Source organism: Gymnoscopelus braueri (assembly GCF_963280865.1).
Source record: "Gymnoscopelus braueri genome assembly, chromosome: 7".
Taxonomy (NCBI): Eukaryota; Metazoa; Chordata; class Actinopteri; order Myctophiformes; family Myctophidae; genus Gymnoscopelus; species Gymnoscopelus braueri.
The window spans coordinates 21,839,385-21,853,591 of record NC_137608.1 but is presented as its reverse complement, the minus strand read 5'-3'; the positions used below and the strand labels follow the sequence as shown (position 1 = coordinate 21,853,591).

The following is a 14,207-nucleotide window of genomic DNA, read 5'->3' as shown; positions in this document are numbered from 1 at the left end:
TATACAATTCCAATTTGGGGTTGATTCATGTTTGATGTTCATGATATATGGTGGGGATTTTTTTTGGGTAAGAAATGGGCCTCACTAATTCTGTGAACCAATTACAGGCAAACGGTATGGAATATCAAAACCCTGTTTGGCATACATTGTCATATGACTCCTGGGATCATTTGTACCAAATTTGGTAAAAAAAAAAAAATTTATGCAACAAATAGTGACATTTGTGGCGCACCTTACGGGTCTAGTGCTGAGTTTCGATATAGCAGTCCAGCACCACACCATATAGCCTCCCAGAGTCTTGCACAGCCCATTTTCATAGCACAATAGTACCCCCTCTCAAATCCACAGCAGACTACAGCCATTGACACTCCTTTGCAATTGTAATGCAAGTACTTGGAGAAAGTTGCTTATTGTTTAACAAAGACAAGTGGCCAATTGTCCTGAACACCAGGTGTCATGATTTATGACTTCATCTGCTTAACCCAGCACACACATGTACATCTACGTAAGCATATCGATATCTGTGATACGATGACCATCAAGTACTTTATCAGAGATACTGACGTCTGTGCACAATGATACAAGATGTATGCTCTATTCCTATCCGTTCTGTTCTTGTCCTTGTTCCATACCTTCTGGTCACGTCATGTGTCCAGTCCACTGTACAATACTGTATATATTCTCTATGTGTGTATTAAACTTGAGAGCTTGTCGTGTGATACTGCCTGGTGTCAACTGGTTCTCCGCGCTTGTGACTCATCAGAAACCTTCACTCACCACCACCCCTATAGATGGCGACTCTTAGGGACCATATGTTGGTCAACCAAAATCACAACAGCAGGGGTCTTCAACAGGGGGTACGGGATCCCTAGGGGGTCCTCAAAGATACTGCAGGAGGGCCGCCAAATCCCTGCTTCATCTCTCTCTCAGCTAAGGGGTCCTTGGCCTGAAAAACGGCCAAGACCCCTGCTGTACACCAATGCAAATCGTACCGATCACCAGCTATCGGTACGATTACGAAACAAATGGACCTTTACAGGTCTGTAAACCCAGAGTGTAAAAATGGAACCAATTGGATGTTGTTAATAAACTGTTTATTAACAACACATGTAAACAAATCACAGTAAAACCAGTGCAAATAACAGCAAATTGAGTGCAAATCCAGTGAAAAATATGAGGGATGTGTAAAAGTGACCAAAATGAAAAGTGGGTCATTCTATCGTCTACTCAGGCTTTTGTGAGCCCCCCGGACAGTTTTTAAGTTGCTTGATTCAGTATTTACGATATTTGATATTCATCAGACACGCCCCTTCTATACAAACCCATTCTAACTTCATACTCCACTCTAACCATGTTAGATTCATCGGAAACACCCGTCCTTGGTTCTGGTGACTGATATTGTCTTTCTAATACGTGAGGAGACCGTGTTTTTTCAATAACTTTTTTTTAATTTTTTATATTTTTGGGGGAAAATGAAAAAAATGTATTACAATACAAAAATTAAAAAAATGTAATCGAAAAAGCACGGCCCCCTCACGTATTAGGAGGGCAGGATGAGTCACCAGAACCAAGGACGGGTGTTTTTGATGAATCTAAACAAAAAATTGAAGTTACAATGGGTTTGTATAGGAAGGGGGCGTGTCTGATAAAATGAAGGGATATTTCACTTTAAAAGAAATGTGGGTCATTTTATCGTACAGCTTTCCAATAGTGTTAATCAAAGTGGCTCTAATTCTAACTCCAGAAGGATATCCGATTTCTAATTAAACTGTCTTGACGCTGGTCGTAAATGATCAAATGAACAGACTTGGATTAAATGCTAGATTTTGGATAAACTTAATTTTTACAATCTACAAACCAAGTGGTCGTGACACAATGTACACGATATCAAAGGACATTTCAACCTCTGTAACAGTAGTCGAGTTATCTCACACTGGCTCCAATCTATCACCAATGAATATACTGTATGCATGAAAATTCATAATATCACCTACGAATGGACACTGTACAGACTACCGACAGTGGATATGAGACCGATACAGTGTACTGTGTCATTCGGTTTCCAACAGTGGTGTATCTGGATAATATGTACAGTCTATCAACAGTCAATGTAATTAGTAAGTAGAGTAAGTAATGAAATGAAACATTTACAGCAATGAGCAATCTTTAACAGGCATCTGTCATGGTTCTGTATAGTTTCTATGCCTGCATCCCGGTAGTCCATGTGTGAATGTGCCAGAGTCAAGCAGGAGTGCAGTCACTAATCCAAGAACAGAACAGAACATAATGGGGTCAGGCTTGGTTGTGGAGCCTAATGCTACAAGCACAAAGGACTGTCCAAGACCCTCTGTTTTGTGCACTGGGATGATGAGTCTGTTGCTGAATGTGCTCCTCGACTCTAGCACATCATAGATGGGTTACGGCCGATCTACACCAGAACATTTTCGCACGTGCATATACGCACTCACGCACTTTTAGATCCAGTCCTATTTTAAAGCCTGTAGGACTCGCGTATCCGTGTGCCTGGTGTAGCCGGTATCATCGTTAGGAGGCGTTAATCACTAGGGCCTGACCAATATTTTTGGCACCAATCAAATGCCGATGAGTTTGAGTATACAAATTCTGATATCCAATATATTGGCCTATATATATATATATATATATATATATATATATATATATATATATATATATATATATATATATATATATATATATATATATATACACACACACACACACACTAGAGGTGTTAGGGCCACTATGGTGTTAGGCTACCATTTAGATTTTCACCCTTTTTGTTAACTGTACTGTTACTGAAATATATATTTATAGATAGATAGATATATAGATGAGTTCACTATGACTATAGATGAGTTCACTATGACTATAGTCATAATATGTATGTATAGATGGATAGATGAGTTCACTTTGACTATAGATGAGTTCACTTGACTATAGTCATAATATGTATATATAGTCACATTCTTGGGTTTGTGTTTTGCAACCGCCTTCTCCAAATCCCACTAGAGATTTTCTATGGGTTTAAGTCAGGAGATGGACATGGCAGAAAGAGGAAGCTATCAAAGCGCTAGAATGTCAGCATGGTCTGATGTTAAGATTTTTTTGCCCTGCAGGCAAATACTTCTCCAATCTACTTGCCCCATTTACATTTCTAATTGCCCTGCCTAGGGGGTTCTGTTGCCAGCAGTGCAGCACGTAGATATCTTTCACAATATATCCCAAATTCATTGCCTGCAAAATGACATAATCTGAGACCTAGCAGATCTACAAGCAAACAACGGATCACATCGACTCTTTTTTTGTAGAGTTTAAGTAGATCCGTGGGTTATTGCCGTGTGCACGCTATCCTAGCACAACCTGACCAGAATGTAACGAAGGGAATTCAACTGAATTCAAAAACCTTATTAGAGAATCAATATGTTTGTCTTGTGTTCACCAGAGATTTGAATGACATGACTAATTTCTTGACATGCCATGACATTGTGTCAGTCGCTTTGGAGAAGATTATTTACAGGCGTTGACACTAAGGTCTCAGAGGCACTTGCCCATCGGGCAAGTACAGGTCATGTTCTACTTGCCCAAAGGTCATAAAAAGCAAATCTTCCATTATAAAATGATAGGTAAAGTTTGCGCTTGTTGAACAAATTCATGTTAAATCCAATCGATAACTGAGTGTTGACAGTCACTTTGAAAAAATGTGTGCAACTGCTAGTTGTGAAAAGGTAGCCAATAATATTTAATGAAGACGGAATGCACTTGCCCGTCGGGCAAACTGAAAGCAAACTCCACTTGCCTGAACGTTTTATTTACTTGCCACGGGTCGGGCAACCGTTAGTCGGGCAACCGTTAGTGTCAACCCCTGATTTAATATGTGTGTTTCATCAACATACTTGCACACTCATGATGAATATGCAGCATGGAGACCTATTAATCACCATGATGAACTCACAGAAGTGCGATCAGGTTTTAACTGCCACTTTTGGTTGCTGTCTAGAGCCGCTACTCAGGCAGACAGATGAAAACAAAATATGACACTCAATTGGCACTTGCCTGACCGGGCAGGTGTAGACAGGTTTGACTTGCCTGCAGGTTTTTTTTACCTACTCCGGGCATTCGTGCATCCATTAATGTTGGACCCTGCAACTTCGAGCAGAGTAGAGTTTTCCACTACTAAAGGCTCCGTACCTAGCCGTAGCCGCAGAACAGCTTTCTTTTTCTTTCTTTTCATCCTCAGAAGATAGCTGAATGACTAAAGAGGCTGTCTGGATATCAGAAAGTCCTCGGTTTGCCCCACTGGCTGCCAGGTCTGTGTTGGAAGTGTGCCTGAATCAGAACAACTTTATTGTCACTTCACAGGTTTACAGGTGTAAAGAAGTGGGTGAAATTCATTTTTGTGCAAGCTCCATCATTTTTGTTATTTTCAGAAAGAGAAGAGAAAAGAAAAGAGGGGGGGGGTGTTTAGGGAGGCGTTTTCATATGCTACTGTAACACTGACTATCTCAGTCATTTAGATTTATTGGTCCCTGGTGATGAGGCTAGCTAGAGGTGTGCATGTGCGGTGCTCACATGCGCTGTGCCTCTGTGCCCTTGCCTGTGTGGCAGAATATGTAACCTAAACACACATTACCAAATTTGTCAAATGGAGACATAACCATTGTGTATATGTATACCATTTTACCCTAAATCGTGGTTGGGACAGTCTGATGGTGGACTGGGTTTGGTTTGCTCAAGTGCACTTGGTGAACTGGCATTCAGTAGAAATGTCATTTGCATTTCTCTGGCATAGAGTGACATATTATCTCCACCAGAGATTATGTTTTTGCCCCCGTCCGTTTTTTGTGTTTTTTTTGGTTTTTTTAACACACTTTTTGCACTTTTCTGACTCTGATTTTTCACATTCCATTTTGATTGGCTATTACTGACTTCCAAAGTTCACAGACCCTGGGTAGCCAACACGTCCTGGCAGATATCTGTGATCCGAGGAGCGCACTTTTCTAGTTGTGCATGTGAAGCCATGAAGAATCTTCTCCAATTTGAGAAACCTGAGGATGGTATTAAAGTTTTTGGGTCACTTCTTGTCCACACTGCCACCATTTTTGGGTATGTCTACAATGATGATGATCTTTAAAAGAAATACTGCATAATGTGCCATGTGGACAAATAGCCATTGTTAGTGTATTATTACTTAGAACAGTGTTTCTCAACATGTGGGTTGGAACCCCCAGGGGGGTCCCCACATGATTTTTATTGTGGGGTCCCCACATGACCGTGAAGTGACAATTTAAACATTTTATACCAAAAAAAAATAATGAAAAAAGACCATTACTGCATCAGAAATACTGATCAAACATTGGCCGAATTGTCAAATAATATAAGAAAGAGGCAACATTTTTGAAAATAGCCGATCTACAAGCACACAACGAGGCGTTGTGAGCTTGTAGATCTGCTATTTTCACAATCTTTATCTGTGGAACGGAGTCAAACTAAATGTATTGCCTCAACTCCTACAATTCCAAGTGCTTGTCAGGGTGGGGGGGTCCCCAGTTCAAATATAATTATTTTGGGGGGTCACGGCCTGAAAAGGTTGAGAACCACTGGCTTAGAAGTATAATTGCTTAATGCAAGTAGCATTAGCCAGTTGTTTACTAACCCTAAATCTTTAAAGTAACCAAAATTGGAAATGCTGACCGTGCAAACAAGATTTCATCTGCACTATGTTTCTGAATGTTAAATGTTTCTACCTTAACATCTTGAGGTGTGTGAGGTGTTTGTCTATGAAATTAATTCAAGGACCCCAACGGAAACAAGTCTGCAAGGACTTTTTTGGCCGGACCTTTTAGACAAAAGCATTATAAATGTAACTGTGTTGTTTTACATTCTTTTGCCTAATAAAAATTTCAATCAATCAATCAATCAATCAATCAATCAATCAATAAGGGCACACACTAAATGTATCCTGTTGAAAGGCTTCTGGACTCTGGAATAGAGGTTATCAATGTCTAGTGACGATGACCTCACAGAGGGCTCTTGGGCCTGGCAGTGCCAGGGCAGAACCAAAGTGAACTGGGTCACAAACATGGATTCATGGCCCTGTTTGTCTTAGGAGGCATGTGACTAAGATTACACTGGGCTGCTGGTTCACTCAGTGTTTCATGTACGCGTGCCGTGGGTGGGTGAGCGGTAAATGATTTGATTTTAGAATTTGTTTCCAGCAAATTAGTTTAAGATACCATGAATGTGCTTGTCTTTAGCCTTTTTTAGTGTTTTTTTTCACCAATGTGAATTGGTGAAAAAAAGAGAAAGTAGCTAGGACATTCGGCATATCATTTTCAGAGGGAGAGCAGGCAAGATCACCTACTATACGAGTGTTACATGACCAGGAGTTTAGCACTGATTTGCTAAACTATAATGATGATTCTGTGTCCTCTTCTCTCTCACATTTCATCTTAACCTCTTGAAACCTAGCATCCCTATTGTGGGGGGAACATTTGCTGAAAATAATAGCTCAACCTCACAATAGCTGCAACAAGCTCACAACGTAACATGTTTTGAGCTTGTAGATTGGCTATTTTTGGTGAGGAGATTTTGTTTCGCCAAAAGCTTGAATTTCAGGTATATAGTGTACATGACTGTCAATTGACTTGACCTCAACCGACTGGCAGCGGTTGAGGTTAAACTCGGTGAACTTAGACCGATGACTCAACATTATTGTGCACATGAACACACCAAATGAACTCGGACCACCTCAGGAGGTTATCTAAGTTTGTTTCAAGGCCCGATTAACTTTTAAAATATGCCTTGTGAAATTAAACATAAATGAAACATTTATTTATTTGGATTTGGATATCACCCAAACGGGTATAATGGAAACATGCATTGCACTATCAATAACACCTCAACATCACATTTGTCTTTTTACTCAGGCGTGCTGTCACAAATAGGAATGACTATCAAAGAGCTTTTAATTGTTAACAGGAGGCACACAGATGTTTTTGCCTGAAAAAGGAACATCGGTATACTGATAAATGAGTAGCATGTTAGTTGGCTGCTAAATTGCTTGGGTGGAGAGAGGCATCACATTGAGGTATGAAAATGATTATATCGTTCATTGCCTCCTATTTCTAAAGCATGAATTGGTCCGATTTCTGATTTCTAGGTTCTACAGTATAGTGTGAAAAGTTATGGTCAGGGGTGTCAACAGACCTGGTTGATCAGAAATAGCTGAGTCATCTTTCACATCCCCTAATGTGAACACACAAAGGACAGTTATTTTTCATTTGGTTAATTTTTTGGTTAAATTATTTTAAAATAAATAATTTTATGCTAGTGACAATGGCCCCATAACTTAGGGGTACTCCTGCCGGAGGTAGGACCAAACACAATATTGTTTTTCCTCAGCTCCAAGGTCTCCCATACATAAAAATTGATTATTGTATAAAAATCGGCAAAAGTGGTGAAATTGATGTATATTGTTATACGACGTATGGGGGTTGAGGTTTATAAACTCATGTAGATTCACAATGAAACCGAATGTAAATATCTTAATTGCAATAGGAGAAACAGTCATTTGAACACCTACAATAGGCGGAAATGTAAAATCTGAATATCTATGTAGAATGCTGTCCTTTACTTTGTAGTGACTCTGCCATGGATTAGTGACATGGACTAGTGACATAACTCCATGAGTACCTTTACACAATTAGTCCTAGGGCGTGTGCACAGTGCACACGCCCCTGCAAAATCCATAGAATGCTCATCAGTTATCTGACTTATAATAACATGTCTCTTATTGCAATTAAGATATTTGCATTCTGTGAATGATGTGATGAGAAGGATTTCCTGACTTCAAGCACGCCAGGTTTTAACCCTCTCAAAGCTTTCATTGTGAATCTACATGAGTTTATATGCCTCAACCCCCATATGGCCAGGCTTCATGCTTACTTTTTTTTTGTTTGGGGTTGTGTAACAATATACATCAATTTCACCACTTTTGCAGTAAAAGATTTTTATACAAGAATCCATTTTGTCACTACCCTATTTTGGTTGGTGTGGAGAGAACTTTATGTGAAAGGGCCTCGAGTAGTTGTGTTGCAGGGAGCAGATTACAGTTTGGTGGTGTGGGACACCCAAAGACGGACAGTCGGACACCGATGTTTTTGATCTACAAAAGCCCCTATGCATTCACCAGAAGGGAAGAGAGATGCTGTTATCCATGTTTGTGACAGAAGCACTACCTTCCTCTTTTCATGATGGCCAACCCCAAACGTGTTGCATAAAAAAACACCACATTATTGGACATTTTTTCCATCCACGCGCTGTGGATCTGTAGTACAAGCCTGTGAGGCTGTGTGTAATGAATGAAAGGAGTACCTTAACTTACAGATGCACAGCCTATTCCTATCAGAAGGACCAATGGGATGCGTGCGACGTGCGTGCGCCATCTTTGTCCTACCCACTTGCGCTGTACAAAAACAAACCCTGGTCACATCTGACCTGGTTATTATGAGTCGGATAACTGATAAGCATTCTATGGATTTTGCAGGGCGTTTGCAGTACACTGTGCACACAAGCACATGTGAGACAGGGTTGTTCTATTGGTTTATTGGCTGTTTATAGGGATGTTGCAGTGTCATTTGTGTTGGGGGACTGAAGAGTGAGGGCCAACTTGGAGCCATACTCACCTGCAACATATTTCTTTCCCGTCTCTCTGCTTACCAGACAGAACTCTAATGAACAAATGCAAACTTAAGCTAGTGAATCAGAGCGGTCGCAATTTATCTTGAAAATATGTTTTATGTCTCTTCTTAGGCTGTTATTTCTTTAGATATGTGGTATACAGCATGTGTAGGCTATTAGCCTATGTGTATTTATGACAATTGCACATCATAGCATGCAAATGGTGCTTTTGAAGATAATCATTTGAGTGTGAGGCGAGGGCATTTATTTTGTGTAACTTGGTCAGTGTGTGAATGTCTTTCTTCATTCTTTCCAACCATCATATATAGGGCATATCAGTGGCGGCCATTTTGTGATGCCACAGATAGAAAACCCATCCATTTTCCCCATAGAGATTTCCGAAAATATTTATTTAAATTATTTTAAGCCTGGAACCAAGCCATCTAGGCTCCTGGTAAATCATGACCATAAAACATTTGATTCTGTGTCAAAAACTATTACATTATATTATTTACTATGTTTAATAAGTACCCTTTCTTTGCGGTTTTCGGATATGTTTTGACACAGAATCAAATGTGTTATGGTCATGATTCACCAGGAGCCTGGATGGCTTGGTTCTAGGCTTAAAATAATGTATATAAATATTTTCGGGAATCTGTAAGGGAAAAATGAATGTGGTTTCTATCTGTGGCACCATAAAATGGCCGCAACTGCTACACAATATTGACACCTGATGTGCAATTTGGAACCAGCACTAGTCTGTAGTGTAAGTGAAATATCCTGTCATGTAATTAAACGATGATCGTTATGCTTCGGCATTTGTATTCATGTGCATTGCGCGCATGTTTATGAATGACCTGGGAAATCATGAGCACATAGAATTAGGGATGATTTTCAGATCGGATATTGGCTCGATATCAGCCAAAATCTTTCATTGGATTAGATGGCACTGCAGCGAAAAGTACTGATGAAACGCTCCGATCAAAGCACTCCATTCCAGTAGTCCGCTCCAGCACTTCTATCCTGCACTTCTTCCCAGCACGTTGGCTCCAGCATGTAGCAGCATGCAGAATCCACGTGATCACAACAGTGTTTGTTAGTAGCACGGCTCGGGCTCTAGCTAATAGCAGTACGACCAGAAAGCAGCAATGTCAGCCGTGTGGGAGTATTTTGTATTAAAAGACAAAAAAGACCCAACAGTCCTGTGCAAATCGTGTCAAAAAGATGTTCCACACGGTGGCAACGACGCTGTTCGGTATAACACGACCAACCTAATAAATCATCTTAAAAAAATATCACAAAGACCTACATGGGGAATATTTAAAAGCTACAGAAAAGAAAACACAACCACATGCCGGCTCCCTCCAACAACTAACGTTGCCAGAGACACTTGCAAAGCGTGAAAAACTCCCAAGAGGAGAGCAAGAAGGCAAAAGCAATAACGGAGGTCATTGCCCGGTTTATAGTGCTAGATGACCAGCGACTGTCGGTGGTGAATAATGTCGGGTTTAAACGCTTAATAGAGTACCTAGAGCCTGGCCATGAAAAGCCCAGCCACAGTTACATCACTGATACAGCCATCCCGCAGATTCATAAAGATGTGCGAGGTTTCCTGGCTGCATATGTGGAGACTGGAGAGTGCAGATGCAATTAGTTTCACGACTGACATCTGGAGTTCAGACGTAAGTCCGATGTCGTTACTGAGTCTGACTTCGCACTGGGTGGACCCTGACTTCACCCTGAGGAGGAGAGCGGTGTTGCATGCATGCAAGATCAGAGGTTCACACACAGCTGATGCCATCATGGGCAGCATAAAGCAAATGCTGCTTGACTGGAAGATCGACAAGAAGAAGGTCCATGTCCTTTTAAGAGACGATGTCTCCAATATGAAAAAGGCTATATGGATCAGCTAGGTGTGGGAAGCCTAGGATGCTTTGCTCACACTCTACAGCTCATGCATGAGTGCATGAAGGGCTTTTGTCACAGGGAGCTGTAAGTGATGCAATAGCCAACCGGGAGAAAAATAGTGGGCCACTTTAAGCATTCCCCCCTGGCTTATCCACGCCTTGAAGACCTTCAAGAAGAGTTGCAAATCAAACCCAAACATCAGCAACAGGATGTCCAAACAAGGTGGAGTAGTACCAAGTGCATGATAATGATATCTGAGCAACCTGTGTAACTTTTACCCTAAGGTCAACAGATGTCAATCAATGGATTTAGCTCCTTTCGTTAAGGTGTGCACAGTATGTACTGTAGGTGTGTTGCACATGAATCAGCAGCTATCTAAATATTCATCGTCTCCGTAGGGCTATGTTTTCAGAGTTGTTAAACTTGTTTCACTGGTATTTACAACAATAGAGGCATAGACAAAACATGATGTAAGGATTATGTAACTATGTTCTGTAGTACTGTAGCTCAGTTGCTGATTAATAAGTTAATCAATCAAAAGGCCCAGGCGGTTTATTTAATCGGCACATTAAACTAAGATGCTAAAGTTACATAAAGATACTATGCAGCATGCACGCAAACTTAATGTTGTACTTAAATAGAGCAAATTCAGCAATTTGTAGTATACCAACAGAATTTCCACGAGGATACAAACAATCAAGATACTCACAATTGTAACACGCCACATCCCAGTTCCTCATTGCAACAACAAAATAGCAGTGTCCAGTACATATTTATGTTCTTATAGTATTGCAAAAATGCCATTTTTGGTGGAGAGGTATTAAATCCCAAGTTACAAATGACAATTTTATTAACATTAATGTAGGCTAATTTCATTAAATTAATTTACTTTTGTATAATATGTTTGGCATGGTTATATAGTTTAAATTTGTATGAAACCTGCACAACTCATTTGGGAAATCTCCTGCCAACTTCTCTCCACACTGTCTTAGTTCAGTGGCAATCACTAGCGAACAAGAGTAGAAAAATACAAGACAAGTGTGTTTTAATAAACAACTTGTGGCTTTCCTTGTCAAATTATAAAATATGGCTATCCAAGGAGCAAGATCCAATGCAAGCTGGATGGATGCAAGCTGTTCAATGTTTTGACATGGGTAATATGGGTGAAACAGCCCTTCCCAGCCACAAGAAAGAGATAGAGTAAGTTTAAGTAATTTAATAGACTGGCTAGCTTGTATAGTATTTTTAGTGCATCCAGTATTTTAATGGAACATAATCAAATAATCTTTTCTGCACTGACCCCCCTTTTATGTAGCCTAATGGCAAAATGTATACCTTGTTGACTGTGTCGTATACTGAGAATAACAGATTTGTGGAAAAATATATTTAGGCTGTTTTCTCATATTTATTATGTCTGGTTAAGTATTTCAAATGAGCCTTGGCTTTTCATTTTGAAACTGTGAAACCACTACATTAAGTCATTCCACTGTAAATCCATTGGAAAGGAGCCATCCCACTGTGAGCAGTTAGATGAGGGGGACTTTCTTCGCTCAAGGTGGCAAATATCATCAGCTTGAAGCAACAATGCATACACTGGCCTCAGTGGCCTGGCCTTTAGCCTGCCTGCAGGCCTGATGGGAAAAATGCCTAAGTCAGTGGGTGGTGGTGGTGGTGGTATTGCCAGAGCACCCTCTAGCATACGTGCGTGAGCACACACACACACACACACACACGGCACCATATAGGCCTATATATTTCTGAGAACAACAGCAAAACAGTGTTTTATGTTACTAACCTTCAGCGCCCATTCATAGGCTTCTGACGGCATGCTGTGACCTGCATGCTGTGTGGGTGTCTGTATTACAGTGAGAAAATGATGGAGTTACATTAGCTGGGCTGTACCTCCTTTGTTCCCCTGATCTAAATTAGCTGCGGTTTCTTTTACTGAGCTTTTCTCACAGTGTAGCCTAGCATGGTGAGGGACTTTACAGTATTAAAGAAAGCAGGAGGGGTTGGCTCCAGACCAGCCACCTTTTATTAACCCATTTAGACCTGAGGTTGATCCTAAATCCTAAAGAGTAGAGTACTCTGAACAACAATTAATTATTCCCCCCCCCGCCCAACACTCTCTGCCCCAGCCCGTAGGAATACGTGCAGTGACCAATACCACCCTTCCTTTCCACGTACACGGGGGCAATTGTGTTCGTATATTAGACGCTCGACAAAGCCGGATCCACCACGGTGGATTCGAACCCACAACCCCCAGCCTCTGTAGCAAGTGGAAACATGAATTAAAAGCATTTTTAGAGCTTAACCCTTTCCTTTTACAGACGATTACTTTCATCTACCCTAATGCTCATTTAAACAGAGGAATGTAGGCAGGGACCTACCCCCAATCCAACCCTTGATGCTGAGTGCCAAGCAGGGAAGCATTGTCTCCCATTTGTATAGTCTTTGGTACGACCCGGCCGGGGGATCGAACCCCGACCTCCCAATTTCGTGGTGGACACTGTCCACCATGACTGGCCAGCTGGTCCGGCAGGCTCATAGAGGCTCAATAAAATCACAGAATGCATTAGGCACTATTTGCCGAAGATAAGCGACAACCACAATGAATAACAAATGCATAATATAAAATAATTTTCCACCGAAAATCCTTCTAATCAATTATCAAGATCAGTAATCATGAAATAATGATTATTGATGAATATTAGATTATTATTTGCTAAATAATTGGCATTATTATTATAATTGGCCTAAAGTAACAGCTGAAAAAGGAGTAAAGGACAGATTTTTTCCCCAGTGTAAGAGTACAAGTATTTATTTGGCCTAATATGCTTTTTAATAATAAAAAAGGAAATAATGTATTACCTCATTTCGCTGCTGTTTTTATGCCACTTTTGAGTTGGGACTAAATGTTTCAGTGTTTTTTTTTACTTATATTTTTGCATTAGTTACGTAGGACAGTAGACATACAAGAAACTGAGGGGCAGAGACAGGGAAGCACTGAGGTCTTTCATTTCAGTTAAACCAGACATATTGCATTACAGAATGTGGTTAATGCACTATCAGGTCAGCTAGGTACACCATGTCTGAAGTAGGGACAAGAATTTAACAAGTTAAATGAATAGCTACGTAAAATATTTTCATGATGTGGATCTAGTACTGAGAGTTAGACGATAACTCCTGCAGATTGCATAAAGACCAAAGGTTTTATAAGGCAGTACAGCTTGGTTTGCAGTGGTATTTTGCCTTTGGAATGACACGTGAAGTGAGGTTTCCGTTATTTCAGCAATAGCTATTGTGCCATTTAAGGCAAGAGGGACGTCTGATGTCATATGACTGTAGTAAAAAAGTGAAGATAAAGACCGCTAGGACATGACAACTATTAAGTACAGATATGTGTGCAATGTTTCCAACGTTCTGCAATATCGCCTTCTCTCTGGCAATTCATCTTTTGTTAGTAAATCAATTCATTTGAATTGAGTGTGCAGCCTTATTATTGCAATTTAGTTGTGCAACTTTTGTTGAGCAATTGAATTGTCTGGATGGATCAACTGATTACCTGCCTTCATGTGTAGGAGTGTGTAAAGTGTGAT

At 40.4% G+C, this 14,207-nt stretch overlaps 1 protein-coding gene across 2 annotated transcripts in view; it reads left to right on the top strand.

Annotated features, from left to right (window-relative positions):
• slc23a2 (solute carrier family 23 member 2) overlaps positions 1 to 14,207 on the top strand; it is a 53,390-nt gene that overhangs the window by 1,147 nt on the left and 38,036 nt on the right. The window lies entirely within an intron of this gene.